General features: G+C 38.3%; 2 protein-coding genes and 1 non-coding gene across 11 annotated transcripts in view; 2 read left to right on the top strand and 1 right to left on the bottom strand.

Annotated features, from left to right (window-relative positions):
• Positions 1–21,940, top strand: part of FRYL (FRY like transcription coactivator) — a 276,795-nt gene that overhangs the window by 59,588 nt on the left and 195,267 nt on the right. The gene's annotated exons all lie outside the window — the stretch shown is intronic.
• Positions 1–21,940, bottom strand: part of LOC103128804 (forkhead box protein J3-like) — an 83,799-nt gene that overhangs the window by 41,500 nt on the left and 20,359 nt on the right. The gene's annotated exons all lie outside the window — the stretch shown is intronic.
• LOC132537980 (small nucleolar RNA SNORA81) lies at positions 337–487 on the top strand. Its single transcript, XR_009549377.1, has one exon. It is a non-coding gene; the product is annotated as a small nucleolar RNA SNORA81 (small nucleolar RNA).

Below are 21,940 nucleotides of genomic sequence, written 5' to 3' on the forward strand. Positions count from 1 at the left end.
TGTCAATTCTGAGATTTATCATTATGTCATATGAGGAATATTCATGTATTTATTCAGACTACAAGTAGTTATGACTTTTCATTTTTGTAACTGATGGAAGCTCAATAAATAATTGTTGAATTGTGTGAGTTTAGGGAACATTTTCCTTGAAGTCTCTTGTAAAAAAGACAAGTTTGAAGTACAACTTTATAAATATCTTGCCTTGAATCTTTAGGGAGTGACATCATTTAGAGATAGAAAAACTTGTGTGTGGGGGGATAGCATAATGGTTATGCAAACGGACTCTGATGCCAGAGGCTCTCATGTCCAAGGTGCAGTCCCCCTTACCACTGTAAGCCAGAGCTGAGCAGTGCACTTGTTAAAAAATAATAAATATGCTAGCAGAATATACACAAGAAGAAAATAATTGCAGTAAATTATAGAAGACTAGAGTGAACCTCCTTCTTAATGTCCAGTGTCCTTTGTCTTAAGATTTGTTGCAATATTGCTTTAGAAAAAGAAATAAATATAGATAGGAAAACTCGTCTTTTCAAGCAGTGTTTTACAGTTCAGTGAACATCAAATAATACTTTTATACTGGTTTAACGAAAATATGTTTATGTGAAAGTTTTTATCATTTACTGGAGATAATGGCATATTTAGGGAATTAAATATACAGATTCCTTGGTGATGGGATAACACAGAGAGAGAGAGAGAGAGAGAGAGAGAGAGAATAAGAATATAGCATATTTAAATGCATCTCTGCTTTTTTCTAAGCTATCTTGTGGACTATTTTTCCACATGGCTAACATCATACCTGATATCTTAGGTTAAATGTAATAATTTGCGTGGTAACAGAGATTGTTGTGCTGCCAGGGAGTCGGACGGTAGTGCAGCGGGTTAAGCGCATATGGCGCGAAGCACAGGGACTAGCATAAGGATCCTGGTTCCAGCCCCTGGCTCCCCACCTGCAGGGGAGTTGCTTCACAGGCGGTGAAGCAGGTCTGCAGGTGTCTATCTTTCTCTTACCCTCTCTATCTTCCCCTCCTCTCTCCATTTCTCTCTGTCCTATCTAACAACAATGACAACAATAACTACAACAATAAAAAACAACAAGGGTAACAAAAGAGAAAGTAAATAAATGAATAAAAATATTTTAAAAAATTGTGCTGCCATGAACATAAGTATATACACATCTGTTTTTTTTTTTTTTTTAAACATTTTGTCCCCTTTATTGGGGGATTAATGTTTTACAGTTGCCAGTAAATACAATAGTTTGTATCACTTTTTTTTTTTTTCTCTTACCAGAGCACTGCTCAACTCTGGCTTATGATGGTGCAGGGCAGGACTGAACCTGGGACTTTGGAGCCTCAGGCATGAGAGTCTCTTTGCATAACCATTATGCTATCTACCCTCTGCCCTAAATACAATCGTTTGTACTTGCGTAACATTTCTCAATTTTTCCACATAACAATACAACCCCCACTAGGTTCTCTGTCATCCATTTCCAGAACCTTTACTCCCCCCCCCCCAAGTCTTTTACTTTGGTGCAATACACATCTTTTTGAGTGGGTGTGTTTGATTTCTTAGGTTATATGCCTAGGAGAGGAATTGCAGGGTCATAGGGTAAGTCCATTTCTAGCCTTCTGAGAGTTCTCCAGACTGTTGTCCACAGAGGTTGGATCAATTGACATTCCCACCAGCAGTGCAGGAGGGTTCCTTTGACCCCACACCCTCTCCAGCATTTGTTGTTACTATCCTTTCTGATGTATGACAGTCTCACAGGAGTGAAGAGGTATCTCATTGTTTATTTGTATTTTCTCTGACAGTGAATGACTTAGAGCATTTTTTGTATATATTTTGGCCTTTAGGATCTCTTCTTCGGTGAATATTCTGTTCATATGCTTTCTCCACTTTTGAATGGGGACTTTTTTTTTTTTTAGTTTGGTGAGCCCTTTATATATTTTGCTTATTACCTTTTGTCTGAAGTATGTCATGTAAAGATCTCCCATTCATGGGCTGGGGAGACAGCATAATGTTTTTGCAAAAGAGTTTCATGCCTGATGCTCTGAGGTCCCAGGTTCAGTCCCTAGCCCCACCATAAGTCAGAGCTGAGCAGTGTTCTAGATGGTTTTTCTCTCTGTATCTCTCATATCAAAATAATTTTTTTTTTTTTTTTTTTTTGCCTCTAGGGTTATTGCTGGGGCTCGGTGCCTGCACTACGAGTCCACTGCTCCTGGAGGCTATTTTCCCTATTTTGTTGCCCTTGTTGTTGTTATTGATGTCGTTGTTGTTGGCTAGGATAGAGAGAAATGGAGAGAGGAGGGGAAGACAGAGGAGGGGAGAAAGATAGACACCTGCAGACCTGCTTCACCACTTTCGAAGTGACCTCTTGCAGGTGGGGAGCCGGCCTGCCATGCTACCTCCCATCAAAATAAAATTTTTTAAAAATGCATTCTTTACTTCCCCGTGCCCATTTTGAAAGGAGTCTTTTTGTTTGAGTGTTAGTTTCTTTTGTTGTGCAGTAAGCTTTTCAACTTGATGTAGTCCCATTGGTTCATTTTTGTCTTCTTGCAATTGGACTTGTGTCATTAAAGATGCCTATGATACTTAGATAGGAAAGAGTTCTGCCATTATTTTCCTCTAAGTATTTGATAGTTTCTGTTCTAACATTCAGGTCCTTGAATTTGGAATTTACTTTTGTGTGTGGTGAAATATGGTGGATATAGTAGTTCAGTTTCATTCTTCTACAGGGTACAATCCAATTTTCCCAACACCATTATCTATCTATTAACTATCTTTCTTTCCCCTTCTCTCCATTTCTCTGTCCTATCCAACAACAATGACATCAATAATAATAATAATAATAATAAAAGGATTGGGAGATTATGACAATTTCAGTACCACACTGAATGGAATCTATTGTTCAGACATGGAGTCTGAACTAGACCTTTTAGACTGTAATTCTTATTAATGTCACTTTAAATATTTGATGCCCCAATATTAATCAGTGAAAAGTATTTTGATTGTATTGTTGTTGTTGTTGTTGTTATTAGTAATAGTATCATAGTAATTGCTTGGGCTTGACCTCTCTGGGCTGACTTCTTCAAATGAGAGACAAGACATGGGAACTGGGCTGTGTGTGTATTTGGGGTGAGGGGGTAGGGAGGAGAGAAGACACCGTAACATGAAAGTTTCCTGGGGGTCGGGCGGTGGCGCAGTGGGTTAAGTGCATGTGGCGCAAAGCGCAAGGACTGGCGTAAGGATCCCGGTTCGAGCCCCCGGCTCCCCACCTGCAGGGGAGTCGCTTCACAGGCGGTGAAGCAGGTCTGCAGGTGTCTATCTTTCTCTCCCCTTCTCTGTCTTCCCCTCCTCTCTCCATTTCTCTCTGTCCTATCCAACAACGAATTGCGTCAACAAGGGCAATAATAATAACCACAACGAAGCTACAACAAGGGCAACAAAAGGGGGAAAAAAAAATGGCCTCCAGGAGCGGTGGATTCATGGTGCAGGCACCGAGCCCAGCAATAACCCTGGAGGAGGAAAAGAAAAAAAAAAAAAGTTTCCCCTAGTATTGTTTACCTCCTAGGAAGTTTACCAGGTACTTGTACCTGGGTCACATACATGGCAAAGCAAGCACCCTCCCAGGTGAGCTATTCTGCTGGTGCCATGATTGTATTATTTTAAGATAAAAATTTTTAAATGAGCTTATTTATAATTACATGAAGTCAGTGAGCCTTAGTCCTTAAAACTTTTTTCCCCTAAAATGTACTTTGAAGCATTAGGGCAGATGCATATAGATGAGAATTATGTCATCATTTAGTACTGTGAACTGCAATCATAATGCATTTAGTTAGGAACAAGGAGAGTTTTTATTTTTAAAACTGAGAACATACAGAACAAAAAGGTTTTCATATAGCTCATGATTTGACAGATTTGTTTTAAAAATACATTTTATTTACTTACTGTATATAGGGAAAATTGAGAGGGAAGGGGGAGATAAGAGAGAGAGTTACCTACAGCACTGCCTTACCCCTCATGAAACTTCCTCCCTGCAGGTAGGGATCCAGGGCTTGAACACTGGTCCTTGCACATTGTAACAGTTGTGCTCAACCAGGAGCGCCACTGCCTGGCCCTGATTTGACAGCAGCTGTATGTAACACTGAAGAGAAAATCTTGTCATAAGCGAAATTCTGTATTCCCCACAGGATTCATATAGCAAGTACTGAGGGTGGAAGAAAGTCTCATGAGATGGGAGAAATGCAATGACTCAGGTCCTTACATTTCATGTTCTACAGTTTACTTCTACTTTTTTTTTTTTTTTTTTTTGCCTCCAGGGTTATTGCTGGGGCTCGACAAATCCACTGCTCCTGGAGGCCACCTTTTCCCTTTTGTTGCCCTTGTTGTCTATCGTTGTTGTTGTTGGATAGGGCAGAGAGAAACAGAGAGGAGGGGAAGACAGGGGAGAGAAAGACACCTGCAGACCTGCTTCACCGCCTGCGAATCGACCCCCCCCCCCCGCGAATCGACCCCCCCTGTAGGTGGGGAGCCGGGGGCTCGAACCTGGGTCCTTATGTTGGTCCTCGCGCTCTGCACCACATGCACCTAACCCGCTGTGCTACTGCCAGGCCCCCTATTTCTATTCTTATTTTATAGATGAATCTTGTTACTTTAGCTACAATTTCAGTGTTAATTCAGAGACCTCCTATATTAAAAGATAAGTACTCGTTTTGCAGTAACTCCATTTATACCAGATTGAGACTTTGTATAATAATACTCTTTGGACTGTGTAGGAGGGACAATCATAAGAACTGAACTAATCGCTCACTACAGACTCCTTAAGGTCACAGGCGGTGCTGTTGTGTTCCTCATTACTTCATTCTTGTAGTTGGGCTCAGTGGAGGTAGCAGAACTGCTTCTTTTCATTTATTATACTATATCTGATGTTAGATTTCTAGAAAAGTTACTGGGGGGGGGACTTTATTCAAATAAATATTCCAGTTGACAATTATACGTAGCCTTAATCGGATTTGAACAGACTTTAAAATCATTAACAGGAAAAGCAACAACATGGCCTCAACTGGAAGTGGGTCCAGAGGCAGCATTCAAAATGATCGGGAACTTCACTAATGTGAGCCAGGGATGAAAAATGCCCACTCATAGAGCAGGAATAAAGGAAAACAGCATAGAAGGACCCTGTCAGAAAAGGATGCCTTCGGTGGGATGGAGGGAAATTTGATTTTAAAACTACAGATGAGGGAGTCGGGTGTTAGCGCAGCAGGTTAAGCGCAGGTGGAACAAAGCACAAGGACCGGCGTAAGGATTCCGGTCGCTCCCGCTTGGAGCCCCCTGCTCCCCACCTACAGGGGGGAAGCTTCACAAGTGGTGAAGCAAAGCTGCAGGTGTCTCTCTGTCTGTATCCCATTCTAACATCCCCTTCCCTCTCAATTTCTGGCTGTCTCTATCCAATAAATAAAGATTTAAAAATTCTAAAAAAAAAAACAAAAAAAAAAACACAACACTACAGATGAGGCACTTGATACTTGATGCTTCGTCAGTGTTTCTCCCAACACAGAAACTGCTGAAATGGAATTTTGCAATTGGATTATCACTGTGTTTTAACTGAATGTTCATCTTTTGAAAAAATATATTTTTAGTGTATAGGCTGTTGAAGAATTCTGACTGATGAACAAACAATGGCATACCTGGCAAAGCACACATATTATAGTGTGTAAAGACCTGGGTTCAAACCCATGCTTCCACACCTATGAAGAGAAAGAAAGCATGAGTTGTGAAGCAGTGCTGCAAAGCTCTTTCTCCCTCTCCCTTTTTATTTATTCATTTATCTATTTATTTTCAATTATTTATTAATTAGAAAGGTAGAAGGAGAGAAAGAACCAGACATCATTCTGGTACATGTGCTGCGGGGAAGGGGCTCGAACGCAGGACCCCATGCTTGAGAGTCCAATGCTTTATCGTCTGCGCCACGTCCTGGGCCAGCTAATTATTTTATTTGTTTTTCTTGCTGCCCATGTTTTTATCACTGTTGTGGTTATTATTATTGTTGTCATTGTTTTCGTTGTTGTTGGATAGGACAGAAAAATGGGAGAGAAAGATAGACACCTGCAGACCCCCCCCCCCACCACCACCACCACCACCACGCACACGCATAGGCTGGAACCAGGATCCTTATCGTGGTCCTTGAGTTTCCAGCTATGTGCGCTTAACCAGCTGCTCTGCTGCTCTACAGCCTGACCCCCTCCCTCTCCCCTCTATGCCCCTCTTACCTCATAATTTCTCTCTCTCCATTCATTCAATAAATAAACACTACATAAAAATAAAAACTTAAAAAAGGAATTCTGACAAACAATATTGTTTTCCTTTATAAAACAATTCTTGGGCTTTTATTTATTTATTTATTTTTAATTTAATATGCTTGCACTCCTTTGAGAGGAAGAGAGATGGAAACAGACTGGAGAAAGAAAGAAAAGAGAGAGAGAGAGAGAGAGAGAGAGACAGATAGACAGAGAGAGACAGAGACAGAGGCAGAAGCAGAGGCAGAGGCAGACAGTACAGCTCCAGCTGTATGTGGGGTCTGGATTTGACTTGTAAACCACGTGTGTACTCATGGACCTTCCTCCTTAGCTTCAGTTCTTTCATTGTTATTTATTCATTTACTAATTTGTTTTTACCGGAATACTTTGGTTTCTGGTGGTTCTGGGAATTAAATTTAGGGTCTCTGGTACCTCAGACGTGAAAATCTTTTGCATAGCCATTATTCATCTCCCCTAACCTGGTTCTTTGACTTTTAACAGTAATCATCAAAAGAGGAGGATTGAATTTGGTCACGATATGATTTCTCCTTTCTTCATTACTTTTTTACTTTTGAAAATGCAAATGTTTTTATCAAGACTTATGTAAGACAAATTGCACTATCTATGGTTCATTATCTTGTTTTGGAGAGATCTCTAGTGTTATTTTTTAAGTTCAGGACATTGAAATCATACTTGCATTTTAATTTGAGAACTTAAATCCACACAAATCCATGTAGTAGCTTGTTCTTTTTAAAATCTGAAAGAATCCAAATGTGCAATATTTCTCAGTTCATTTAGTGGCTTTGTCAGTTTCCACAGCTGTAGAATTGGACATCTACAGAAATTATGGGTTTGTGGACTGAGAGATAGCATATTGCTTATACAAAAGACTTTCATGCCAGAGACTTGGAGGTCCCAGGTTCAATTCTGAGCGTCTCTATAAGCCAGAAAGGAGCAGTGGTCTGATTAAAATAAACACACAGAAAACCAATACACAGAAATTAAGAGTTTGGGTTAAAATCAAGCGCTGTATATAAAGCAGCTAATCTGGCCTCTTTCACGTAGTAGATTGTCAGTAATTAAGGACAATTGTTATGGGGTTCTTAATTAATTTGGATTTCTAGGACACCATTTCTTTGGTATATGGAAGCAATTTTGAAGTCTACCCTCCTATAATTTTAATTTGTTCTGACTGATCTAACAAGCATAAAGTATAAAGCCTTCTGGCAGGGGTGGAATAGAGCTTTTTAAATTTTTCTGTGTGTCTTTTCCGAGCTGCTGGTCATACTGGAATGTGAAGGATTAAGCTTTGTGGCATGTTCTATAGGGTCATCCATAATGACCAAGCAGGTTTGGAATGTTGTTTTGTTACTGCCTTTGCAATGTGCTGTTTTCCTTACAGAGAATGTTTGATCTGGACAAATTGCTTCTTATTTTTCATAAATTTCTAGACTGAGAGGAACTGTCAATCAGTGTAAACCTTACCCAACACAATGCCTTTTTTTTTTTTTTTTTTAAATAATCATAGGGAGGAGGCAGTAGTACCAAGATGACCATTTTTGGGAAGAAGTCTCTAGCTGTTGTGTAACTAATTGGATATGTGATAGCACCCAGTCTTGGAGCTTGTCTCAGAGGAAAATTACAGCTCAGGGGCTTGGATTTGCAATAGTTATGTTGATGAAAGCTTTAATCTTCTACTTAAATGGTTCATCTATTAACAGCCCCCTAGACAGCTCCTTCCAGAAAGGTGAGAAGCCATCATCTAGTTAGATTGTTTCTCCAGTAAACACTCTGGCAACAGAGTCTCTGAAATCTCCTTTCCCCCTGAGCTCTTCCCTGTCTCCACCTCTTTAAAACCAAAAACAAACAAACACACAAAACCCAGTGATGACAGAGAATATCATAATGGTTATGCAAAAAGACTTTCCTGCCTGAGGCTCTAAAGTCCCAGGTTCAGTCTCCCACACCACCAACAACCAAAGCTGAGCAATGTTCTGGTAAATCAGAAAACAACTATACATAAATAAAATGATGACTGTCCTGTTCTTCTTCTAGCGTTTGCCCTTCTTCCGTAGCCAGTCAACAGCGTCAGGTTGAGCCTGATGTAGTAAAGTTTCGAGACCTCCTTTGAATCTGGAGAGGTGGCAGTCGTTGACTATGTGGGTCATAGACTGTCCTGTATCTGATTGTAGCTTGAACATATTTAGGCAGTTTCTCTCAGCTTAGAAGATTTTCTACTTTTTTCTTTCTTTTCGTTAATGGGACAGAGAAATTGAGAGGGAAGGAGGGAGATATAAAGACACCTGAAACACTGCTTCACTGTTTTTGAAGCTTCCACCTTCTATTTCAAATCTGGACCCTTGCACATGGTAACAACGTGTGTGCTCAGCTTCGTGCACTACTGTCCAGAATCTTAGGTAATTTCTCTCAAAGCACATGAAACATATTTGCTTGTGTCTCCCTTCCAACTAGTCTGCAAATTCCTGACTGTTGGTGGCTGTTGCCTCTTGGTGCAGGTCCTGGGATATCAGTGTTGACCCTCAGCATTAAGTGCACGTCCCCATTTAGCTTATAGGGACTCCACAGCATTAACTAGGCAGATTTTATTGTTTGATCTGGTCTCTGTTCATTAATGAAAAGTCCACCATGTATCCTGTACCACCTCTTTCATTCCTGCTCTTTTTTCTTTTGGCTCCTCTACTTCCTTTATATTTTCAAAGAACAATTAAGAGTTCTTCTCCAGGAAGCTTTTAGAGGATATTTTTAATTTTAGCTAGTAACAATTAGCACTTAGAAATCCAAGAAAAGGTGAGAAATGTTAGCTTGAACTAGAAATTTAGATTGTCCCATTGTTCTTTAGGTAAAAGAAAGACATTTGGATTTTCTTCATCAGGCTCAACCTGACGCTGTTAACTGGCTACGGAAGAAGGGCAAACGCTAGAAGAAGAAGAAAGTCAAAATTATATGAATATTGGTAAAATTATAGATTTTTTTCCCCAAATATTTTCAATCTAAACCTCTAAGTACTGGAATCCTAGATAAGGCTTATGAGGAGAAAGAGAGAGCTGTACTACAGTTTCAATGTTGTCGTGAGAAGATTTTTTTTTTTTTTGCCACCAGGGTTATCACTAGGCCCTAGTTCCTGCATGAGAAGTTCACCACTGCTGGTGACCTTTTTCCTCTTCCATTTTCTCCTTTTCTTTCTCTCTCCCTTCTTCTTTTCCCTCTTCTCTCTCCTCTTTCTTCCCCTACCACCAAATTTGTGCTGTTGTTTCGGCCCCCCTGCTCCACCCTCATAGTTCTCACAAAGTTTTAGAAACACTTTTGGCTGTGTGTTCTGTGTGTTTCCACATATGTGGAAACCATCCAGTAGTTGTTTTTCACCTCCTTACTTAATTTTACTATGTAATCACCTCAATTTCTCCAAAGTATATAATTAATGAATTTATTAATCCTTTATGGAGACATCACCTCAGTGCCAACCATGAGAACCACAGAATTTCAGAAGAGGAAAGAATTTAAGGGATGGAGAGAGAGAAAGAGAGAGAGAGAGGGAGAGATTGTGTGTGTGTGTGTGTGTGTGTGAGCTTAGTAGCAGTCCGCTCATTTTTTTTCCACTTCCAGTGTACCCTTATCCTACATCCCACTCACCCAGACACGCAGTATTATTTTTTGTGCAGGGGAGAGAAGAATTCAAGGCAGATGTTTGGATGGCATGAAGTGTTTGGCTCTTTTGTTTAGTAAACAGGAGGAGATACAGCCCCGTTATTTGAAATCGTGAATCAAGACATAATTTAGTGTCCCACCTGAGGGGGGGGGTGTCATTTAACAAGTGGTGAAGCAAGTCTGCAGGTGTCTATCTTTCTCTTCTCCTCCTCTCTGTTTCTCTCTGTCCTAACCAATAACAACAACAAAGGCAACAAAAATAGGGGAAATGGCCTGGCCTCCAAGAGTAGTGGATTTGTAGAGCAGTGGAAACCCTGAAGGCAAAAAAGGGAGAAATAATTTAGTGTATAGTGATTATAATGTAATATTTTTAAAAGTTTGCATATCATATACTTATAATAGGTTTCCAGTGTATCATATGGTTGTATATATTGTCTTGTGTAAAATGTATCATATCTACATAAAATATACACCTTTTAATTGTCTGGGAGGTAGGGCAGTGGGTGAAACTTTGGACTCTGAAGTATGAAGCCCCTAGTTTGAGTCCCGAGTATCACATGTGCCAGAGTGATGCTCTGTTGTTGTTTTTCCTCCCCTCCTCTCATGAATACATAAAACTTTAAAGATAAAATGTATTTCTTCAAACTGCAATAAAGATAGGAAGCATGTTTCCAACTCATCTATATACAGTTACTATTTCCCCACAATATACCTGAACTTTATGTTTTTATTAAACATTTTATTTATTTATTATAAAATGAAAACACTGACAAGACCATAGTAGAGATTTTATTTATTAATGAGAAAGAAAGGGAGAGAGAGAAAGAGAGAGAGAGAGAACAATGGACATCAATCTGGTACATATGCTGCTTGGAATTAAACTTGGGACTTCCTCCTTGAGAGTTTAATGCCTTATCTGCTGCGCCATCTCCCAGACCACTGAACTTTATTATTATTTTTAAATTTATTTGGAGAGCAAGTGAATGAAGGTGAGCCCAACATAAGCATCATTTAGCTGTGGCATAGGGTTGTGGGTGGGGGGTTGAAGATGCAGCCTTTAGATCTCCAGGCATGTGCGCTGGTCCTCTTAACAGGGTGAACTATCTTCCCGGCCCTCAAGAATATCTTAAATGTGCAATAGAGTAGTTTTTGTTGCTGGAGGTAGTCTTGTTTTCCTGTCTCTGGGTACAAATAAACACTTTGATGAATCTATTGTAAGTATTGTTTTTGATGTGCCTATCTTGGTACCAAGATGTGATTTAAGTACCAAGGGAATTTGGATTATTTAATACTAGTACATAATAAAACTACTTATCAAATATTCATGTGGGCACATACAGAGGCATAATTGTATTCTTGTAATGCACAATATAAATACTAATATTGTTTTGGGGAATCAGCATGGTATGCTGAAATCATGGTTTGGAAAAAGGCATTGTAGTATGTTTTCATCTGTGGGAATTACTGGCAAGTGTAATTGAGAGAGTCTAAGTACTGTGGTTGTTTACTTCACTTTTGAATTTGGCTCACATATTTTGGGGCTTGCTACTTTTTTTTTTATAATTGTTGTTCTGTAACAGCTATGGTAGAAGTGAAACCAACATTGTTTATAGATTATAACAATTATGTCTTTAAAGATGAATTTTCAATAATTATATCATCTTTCAAAGATAAAAAATTTCTTCCCACTAAAACATTTTAAAGACATACTTAAACAGAGATAATACTGGAATAATATATGTCCCTTCATGTACTTTTCCCTTAAGCTCTTCACTTATCAATTCTTTGTCACCTTTATGTTTACCCTTTCCTTATTTTCCAATTATTTTGATAATTTCTCTGCCATAGCACACCATCTGTAAAAATTTTCAGAGGTACTTCTGAAAAATACAAACTATCATTTCTAGATACAGAAAGTCGAATCTTAAGGACCTTTCTAAGGAATGTGCTAAAGTTTTAAGTGTTTGCAATTTGGATGTTAGTGTGATATAAAGGAAAAATGAGATTCTTTGTCAAAATATAGAAAAGTACTTGATAAGCAGAAGTATCAAAACAGCAATAGAAAAGTTAAAATGAAAAGGCAATTTAGTAGCTTTTAAGTGGCCAGGGAGAAAAGGAAGAAGTCTGGCACTTTTTGGACACCTGATACGATGTTGTCTACATTCTAGTCAAGTCTTTGGGAGAATAAAGCCAAGGTTATGTGATACCATTTTAGGTAGAAAGTATGTTTCTAGATTTTACCTTGAGGGTAAAAAAAAAAGTGTTTACAGACTGCCAATCAGTATATTTACTACAATATTGTAGAGTTAAACCTAATATTCTATAGTAGTGAAATTATTAAATGCATAGTAATTTATAAACTAGAAATGGTATAATGCCACTCTTATATACAATATTTAATGTATATTAAAATCCTGATGTTAATTGACCTATCATAAATTAAAATTGGTTGTGATAATCTTAAGGTATTGTGGAGAAATAAAAATTACTCAGTTTTTTCTTAGCAATCTTGTAAATTTTGTCTGTGAATATGATTAGATAAGCTAATAAAAATAAATACTGTAAATATATTTCAAATACTAAGCACATTTCATCTTTTTTACTTAATTCATCATAATAGTCCTGAGAACTTTTAGTGTCTTAATTTTTTAGAGTAAGAAATTTTTAGAGTAAGAGGTATTGAGAGATTGAGAACTTTGAGTTTATCCTTTTAAGGTTATTCTTGTCCCCAGTAATTGGGAGAATATTATACTTATTTTATATTTACTTATTTATTTATTTATTTTTAATTTTTTAAATTTATTTAAAAAAGGAGACATTAACAAAACTGTAGGATAAGAGGGGTACAACTCCACACAATTCCCACAACCAGATCTGCATATCCCATCCCCTCCCATGATAGCTTTCCTATTCTTTATCCCTCTGGGAGTGTGGACCCAAGGTCATTGTGGGATGCAGAAGGTGGAAGGTCTGGCTTCTTTATTTTTATTTATTAATGAGAGAGAGAGAGAGAGAGAGAGAGACAGAGAGAGAGAGGGAGAGACGGAATTAGACATCACTCTGGTACATATGCTGCTGGGGATTGAACTCAAGACCTCATGGCTGATAGTCCAATACTTTATCCATTATGCCACTTCCTGGACTACAGGAAGAATATTATACAGTTCTTTTTTTTTTTCTTTTCTTTCTACTTCTTACTTAAAATTGTGAATGTTGTGATAAATTAATGAAATATGGCTTTTAATTGATGGACTGTAGTTAGTTTATGAGTATACCGAGATTTTTTCCAACTGCATCTGCTGCTGTATTCTGTTCATTGACATAGTGATGTGGTGAACATCTTGTAAATAACTCTGTATATACATTTGATTATCTTCTTTGAATGTGAGTTTTACAAGTGAAATATTTGGGCATAGGTTATATAAACATTCTAGAGACATTAGAATTGTGAGGTTGCTGGTGACAAATGGTCATTCCTCCTTACCTGTAGAGAATTGTTTTGGGGCTATAATTTGGAGTAAGTAGGTCACTTAAACATCAGTGGAAATTTATGTTTTCATAGTTGCTCTTATAAAAAAATAGGCTTCTCCAAAATTATTGGAGACAATAAATAAAAGCAAAAAAAAACTTTAAAGATTAAATTGTGCCTATTAGCTGTGTGATCTTGGTCAGCTGCTTTATTTTTTTTGATTAACTTACACTTTGGGAAACTTTCAAATTTTGTAAGGGTACTGAGAAGTTGGGTGGGGTTGTTGAGTATCTAGTGTCTTGTGCTAGTGGAGGATGACAGGTTGTTGGGGGATTGAGTGATTCTTGCGAGTTTTACTCACTTTCCTGCCTCTGATTCCATGTAGAGTTCTGGTGAGTAAATGTTTAAGTGCTTGATGGGCATACACACAATAGTGGACTTTTCGGGGTTGTGGGTGGGAGTACATTCTAGATTTAGTGATGTCGATACTTTATTGGGCTGCTTCTATATTGTCTAAGAATTTTCTCTTGATGTTTTAGTATAAATGAGTAGGTAGAGCAGTTGTATGGTAATTTTGTGATTGAGTGTCTTTCTGTGCCAGCATGGAAATATGATAGGAAAATTAATCAAAATAATACATGTGCATTCACCAGCATTTAGAAAATGTACTGTGATTTTGATTTTGCTTGCCTGAGAGAAAAACCCCTTTAAATTTGTCAATGAAACACTTCCTAATTGTTTTCATTAAATCAGGTGGTCTGATAACCTTAACACTGGCTAAAAGTGTAAAACTAACAAAAATGTTGACAAATTTACCTGTAGAGAACATTGCTTTATCAGCAAGAGATTTAATTTTTGCAGCTAAGTCCACCTATTGCATTCAGTACCATTACACAGCATTTTGAATAGGTGATGTAGTATAGTCTGTGATGGCATTACTCAGCACATCAAGTTTTCACACTCCTTAAAAATGAAGTTTGGGAGAAGGTTGAAAAGAATGACAGAGAAGATTAAATTGTAAATCCATTTTTTAAATTGTCTTTTTAAAGTAGAGTGAAATACAGTTTTAGAAAACTGAAGTGTGATGGAACAGCTGTTCATTTTATGAATCATTAATAATCCTTGTTAAGGGGATAGCAGAAAATCCATTCTTTGTGGTTTTTATCAGTTAGGCATAAAAGGAATTTAGATAAATTCAGCCGCTCTGAGAAGATTCTTTGTATTTTGCTTATTGTTAGGCAGGATAAAAATTACCGTTTTTCCCCCCATAATTTTACTATTTTGAATAGGAGCTATGACTAGTTTAAATGTGCTTGAAAGCCATTGCATTCTTGCTCTAAAAGACCAAGTGAACATGTGCATCACTTTTGTCTTCTGCCTCATCTTGAGAAGCCTTGTGTTATTCCTAGAATAATTTTAATTGGAGGGCAAGAATTTGGTCTTTTTCTTCCCTTTTCTGTTCTCTTCTTTTCTTTTCTCTTTTTTCCCCTTCCCTTCCTCTTTTCTTTTCTTTTCTTTTCTTTTCTTTTCTTTTCTTTTCTTTTCTTTTCTTTTCTTTTCTTTTCTTTTCTTTTCTTTTCTTTTCTTTTCTTCCTCCAGGGTGATTGGTGGGGCTGGGTGCCTGTACCAGGAATCCACTGCTTCTGGAGACCATTTTTTCCATTTTTTGCCCTTGTTGTTGTTGTCTTCGTTGTTGGATAGGACAAAGAAATCGAGAGAGGAGGGGAAGAGAGAGAGGGAGAGAGAGACACCTGCAGACCTGCTTCACCACTTGTGAAGTGATCCCCTGCAGGTGGGGAGCCAGGGGCTCAAACTGGGATCCTTACGAGGTCCTTGGCGCTTAACCCACTGCACTACAGCCCAGTCCCTTGTGGTTTCTTTATTTGGCTGAAATACGGTAAATTTCTAGGCCACTACACATTCTAGTATTTCACCGTAAACATGAAATGCATTTCGGAATTAAACTTAAAATGCTTTGAGTTTTGGAGTTGGAATCTTTGAAGTAACCGCACCCAATCTTTTTACCTTCCTGTAACATTTCTAAAACTTCAGTCTAAAAACTCAGTGAGCAAAGATTAATTTTCTTCTCAGCTAAAGATGTATTTGCTTTTTTTATGAGAGAGATAAAGGCCAGGGTATCCCTTTGTCACATATGCATTAAGTCACATATGTGGGGTAAGTCAGGCTTTGCACATGCAAAGGAATGCTTTTTCTACAGAGCCACCTCTTTGGAAGTCCTTCTATTTCTTTATGAGGAAGGCTTTCATTAATTATGTAGGGATTAACTAGGTAATTTTCATATTGAAGTCTAATCTACCTCATGTTAGGTAGATTCTCCTTTGCCAAGCTATGTAATATTTCAAGCAGACAGTCACAGACTTAGAGTGCTATAATGAACATCACTGAGATTCATTTAATTTTTTGGCTTGATTTATTTGAGATTATTATTTTCTGTATTATAGTACGTTTAGCAGAAGCTGTAAATGTCTTATTACAATTAAGGCATATTACATTTATGACATTTGTTACTCTAGTAATTCTATTCAGTAATAAAATGATGTTAATGTCATATTTGAACACCCTTTAGCTTTTACTTTCTGGACTGAAGTGAAGTAACACACTCTGGAGGACTTCATTAGACCCGAGACACTTTTTGATTTTTCTTCAGTTGTCCAATACCAACTGACTTTCTCATAGTAGTATTTTTTTTTCTTGGTCTGTTTCTCCCCCCCCCCCCCTCTTAAATAAGAAACAGCACTGTTCATAGAATCCCATATTAAGTGACTTTGGAGATATGAAAAGTAATTGACTTTAAATCTTCCACACAAAATGAAAATAGAAAATCAAAGCTTGTCCCTGCTAAGAGTTAATATAACTTATAAAGAAAGAAAAATACAAGCCAGCTATTTTGCTGGTAACACAAAGACCAGTTGAAAAGTGAAAGTTGGTAACCCAGGAGATCGTGCAAGGAGTAGAGTGCTAGACTTGCATGCACGAGGTCCAGAGTTTTCCTAGTACAGCATATGCTGGAGTGATGTTTGGTATGTCTTTCTCTCTTAGAAGTATACCTTTAAAGAAAAGTGAAAGGAAGGTTTCATATCTGCCAAAGAGGTATCAAAAATTCTAGACAAATGGGAAGTCTTAAAATGATACTATTAGGGCTGGGGAGACAGCATGATAGTTCTGCAAAAGACTCTCATGCCTGAGGCTCTAAGGTCCCAGGTTCAGTCCCCAGCACCACCATAAGCCAGAGCTGAGCAGTGCTCTGGTGTTTCTCTCTGTATCTCTCATTAATATAAAATAAATAAAACATATTTTAAAATGATACTACTGTGATTGTGTGCTCAGAGGAGTAAGTACATATATAAATCATGGATTAGTACTAGTTTTGTGGACAGAAGCTAAGTCAAAAGAGAGGAGCAAAAAGGCAAGGGAAGTAGCACAATGGTTATGCAGAATGCTTTCCTGAGTGAAGGCTCTGAGGCCCTCAAATCAATAAGCCTCTACATATATAAGCCAGAGCTGAGCAGTGCCCTGGTAACAAGCAAACTACACCAGCAAAAAACAAAAGATCTAGACCGGGTACAAGTCAACTCAAGATGTAATTATTATAGCCTTCCTGAAACTTTTACTGTTTTGTAGTTTCTCCTAGAAGATGAAGTGAAAAGTTAGATTTATTTAACTACAGACCTGAGCATGACTACACTGCTGGGCAGTGGAGCACCTGTTAAGCGCACATAGTATGAAGCACAAGGACCAGAGTAAGGATCCGGGTTCGAGCCTCTGCTCCCATTTTGCAGGGAGGACACTTCACGAACGGTGAAGCAGGTCTGCAGGTGTCTCTGTCTCTCCCCCTCCCCTCTCTATCCTATGTAATAAAATGGGGGAAAAAAATAGCCACCAGGAGCAGTGGACTAGTAGTACTGGCACCAAGACCTAGTGATAACCCTGGAGGCAAAATACACTGCTTGTCAAATCAGTTTTATTTACATTGAGGGCAAAATGAACGAAGTATCAAGAATTAGAGGAGAAGGCTGAGAGATAACTCAAGTTGGTTACAGCACTCATTTGTATAGCCAAGGCCTCTAAAGCCATAGGTTCAATTCCTGGCACCACTTTGTATCACAAATGAATGGCTCTCTCTCTCTCTCTCTCTTTCTCTCTCTCTCTCCCTCTCTCTCCCTCTCTCTCTCCCTCTCTCCCTCTCTCTCTCTCTTTCTCTCTCTCTCCCTCTCTCCCCTCTCTCTCCTCTCTCCTCTCCCCTCTCCCCTCTCCCCTCTCCCCTCTCCCCCTTTCTCTCCCTCTCTCCCTCCCTCCCTCTCTCCCTTCTCACTTATATTCTCATAGTAACCATATCTTTTTTTCACACTTCTTCAAAAAATATTTATTCCCTTTTGTTGCCCTTGTTTTTACTGTTGTAGTTATTCTTGATATCATTGTTGCTGGATAGGACAGAGAGAAATGGAGAGAGAAGGGGAAGACAGGGGGGAGAGAAAGATAGACACCTGCAGACCTGCTTCTATGCTCCTGAAGCGACTCCCCTGCAGGTGGAGAGCTGGGGGCTCGAACTGGGATCCTTACGCCGGTCCTTGCACTTTGCACCACCTGCGCTCAACCCACTGTGCTACACCCTGACTCCCAATAAACAATATCTTTAAAAAATAAAATTATGATAGTTATTAGTAGACTAATTTGGGGCAATAACAAAAATTCTGAATCCTACTGATTATGAAATAGTACATACAATTCAGTATTTTATTCACATTAACCTACTGTGACCTGCTGTTACAAGTATTGAGTTTAACATAAGATTTAGTTGATTATGCCTATGAATAAATGGAATGTCACTATGTTCTTTTTTCCTTGATTCCAGGATTTCACTGAGGCTTCTTGCCTGTTTGATTCCATCACTCTTGATGGATTATTTATTTTTACTGTTATTTCTTTTCAGATAAAGGGTGAAAAGTAGGGAAGGAGAGAGGGAGGAGAAAAAGAGAGAGGAGAGAAGGGGGGAGGAGGAGGAGGAGGAGCCATTACAGCACTGCTTTAGCGAAGCTCCCCCTTTGTGTGGTGCTCCTGTGTGGTGACCAGGAATTTGAACCAGGGCATTTGTGAACGGTACAACATGTGCTGAGTACCCCATCTTCCAACCTCCTGATTATATATTTGCAATTAAAAAAAAATCAAGTTAAGATTACAGAATGAGTATGTTAGGCAACAATTAAGTTTCTTTGTATTGTTCAGGGGTTAAATTGATGGAACAGCAATAGAGAACAGAAGTCAGTTATGCTTTCAATAAAGTTAAATTGAGGTCCAGGGTGAGATTTAAAATTTGACCTAGTTAAGAGTGTAAAACTCCTAATGATACTACAGACAGGGAATGTGCAAGACTGTATCCTTGTGTATGGTATAGTCATAGGATAAAAGGATAACTCTCTGTGATTGTGGCCTTTACTGTTGGTATCCATGAGTCTTCCTCAGAAGTTATCATAATTGAACTTTGAAAAATATATATCCTAATCATTATAAGTGAGGGAAATATTTCATCTAGTGGATATGGGAATTCTTTTTTGCTTTGGTCAATAAAATAAAGCTTTTTATTATAATCTTGAGCAAATAAGGTTTTGATACATTAATTCAATGACTGACTTATAAGTTCAAAGAGATGCAAAAGGGGGCTAAACTCCAGTTTAAAGAGTACGTAAAAGACACAATCACAGTCGCCTGTGTGGGTTTTGTTAAAATATGAATCAGAACAGACTTTCAAAAAACACGAGATAGGGAAATTTGATCACTGATTGAGTTGGTCTTGTCGAGAAATTATTAGTCTATTGCAGATATTAAAATAATTGAGTTTTAAAAGTATCTTTCTTTACTGGATAGAGACAGCCAGAAATCAAGAGGGAAGGGGGAGGTAGAGGGAGAAAGAGAGATACCTGCAGCCCTACTTCACCACTTGCAAAGCTTTCCCCTTGTAGGTGGGAACCAGGGGCTCAAACCCAGGTCCTTGCATATTGTAACATGTGTGCTCAGCCAGATAGGTGTGCCCCCACATGGCCCCTAGATATTAAAATAATTGGGTGAGGGAGATAGCATAATGGTTATACAAACAGTCTCTAATGGCTGTAGTTCTATGATCTCAGGTTCAGTTTCCTGCACCACCATAGGACAGAGCTGAGCAGTGTTCTGGTAAAAACAAACAGACAAAACAAGCTTAGGTATTAAAATAGTTGGCTTATGCTTGGGAGGGGGTGGGTTATGGAGATTGGGTGGTGGGAATTGTGTGGAGTTGTACCCCTCCTACCTTATGTTTTTGTTCATTATCCTTTCTTAAATAAAAAAATTAAAAATTAAAAAAAAATTTTTTAATTTTAATTAAAAAAATATTTTTATATTTATTTATTTACTTATTCCCTTTTGTTGCCCTTGTTGGTTTATTGTTGTAGTTATTAATGTTGTTGTTGTTGGATAGGACAGAGAGAAATGGAGAGAGGAGGGGAAGACAGGGGGAGAGAAAGACAGACACCTGCAGATCTGCTTCACTGCTTGTGAAGCGACTCCCCTGCAGGTGGGGAGCCAGGGGCTCAAACTGGGATCCGTATGCCTGTCCTTGCGCTTTGCACCACCTGCGCTTAACCCGCTACACTACTGCCTGACTCCCATTTTAACTTTTTTTTTTTTTTTTTTTAACCAGAATACTGCTCAGTTCGGACTTATGGTGGTGCTGGGGATTGAACCTGGGACCTCAAAGCCTCAGGCTTGAAAGGCTTTTGCATAACCTTTATGCTGTCTCCCCAGCCCTTGGCTTATGTTTTGAAAGTATATCTTAGATACATACAGAATTGTCTAATGGAGTAGTATAATCGTTGTAATTTGTTTCAAAATAGTCCAGAGAAGTGGGCTAGTGGGTACAAAGGTAGGTAGAGATGTGAATGTAATAATGATTTCCATGAGTTAGTGAGTTCATCATACTGCTCTTGTTATTTTTTTGCATTAGCCTGAGTTTTTTTTATGACGAAAATGTAGAAGTAGCTACAGCTCCAAATGACACCACTTAATGTTTTAATTCAAATATAAGAGTGCATATGAATAAAGACATACTTACTATAAACATATCTAATGTACAAATATCCCCCTCCGCCCAGAGCTGAAGCTATTTATTTGAATCTTGGGTGAGCAACATTTTAAATGCTTAATTCTCAGAACTGCTCAAGTGACCCACCATCTGGATTAGATGACTTAAGTCACCAACAAGAAATCAGTGTCTTGAGTTCTATGGTAAAAATATAGTAAATATTTTAAAAGGCTAAAATTTGACTTTGAAGTCTAGATAGACTTCATCTTTTAACTGATGCATCTTACTGGCTAGGCTCTATTAGAGTTTTTAAATCCCAGGACTTTTAGGCCAGGAGATCAAAGTTGTGGTGATTTACCAGGTCTTTGGAATATCACCATGGCGTTTCCTCCTGGTAAATTCATTTAGGAATGGGTACTGATTTGACTCTCAAGTGCCATGCTTTCCTCTTTGCTGTTATGTCTCTGAAAGGGTCCCCTGGAAATTGATGCTCAATAGGATTTTGCCTTCCAGTATGTTTGTTAGGGATTGATACCTCTAAAAGTTGGTAGAAGTGTTGCAAGTTGGTAGAAGTGCAGACTCAACAAAGCTTTGCCCCAAATTACTGGGAGGATTATAGTTGTGAGTTTTTTCTTCCATAAATTGCTAGCTTCTTGAGTACAGAAACTTATTTTCAGTACCATTATATCTAGTACAGACTTAAAGAAAATGCTCAGCAAATGTTGGTCAAATGAAGGAAATACGGAGAAAAATTTAATGACTTCTATATAACACACACTCCTTGTCTTTCCCTAGTTGAAGCTGTAGTTTAGAATGGTAGGGTTAACAGTAACACAGATGGGTGTCTTTGTATATCAGGAACAAACCTGGAGGTGACTTGCCTTCGATAATCAATTTGTGTGCTGTTGTGTTTCTGGGATTCATAGATAAGGGGGACCTGCAAAGGGGCCTGAGTAAAACCATGCACATAAATTGCGAAGAGTTTGAGATTGTATCCATTAAGAAGAGGAGAAAAACTCACATGGGTGTCAGGAATAACTTCTGGACCTACAAAGACACATGGGTTCTAACCATATGTTTTTCTGAGTGTAGGAAATAGGCTAATTAGATAATGTATTTTTATGGTTTTAAGATCAAGGTTTATGAGAATCTACTTCTTAGACGTGCTGCTTATTTACATTGCATCAATCATTGCCTTCACTACTGTATAAATTTTGGGAGTATAGCTTCACAATATTGTATGTGTGTAAAGCTTCATTGTACCCACGTTAGAAACATTTTCAAAAAGTCAGTACTCCCTTCCAATAGGTATAGTCCTGCTTTAAGGTAAAATATCTAAGCCCTAAATTTGCATTAGTAAATCCTAAATTTTCTCGGAGCCCTAATCCTATATATCCTTTTCCCCCTTGCACATAGATCTTCAATTAAAACTTATTA

Source organism: Erinaceus europaeus, chromosome 3, assembly GCF_950295315.1.
Source record: "Erinaceus europaeus chromosome 3, mEriEur2.1, whole genome shotgun sequence".
NCBI classification, from domain to species: Eukaryota; Metazoa; Chordata; class Mammalia; order Eulipotyphla; family Erinaceidae; genus Erinaceus; species Erinaceus europaeus.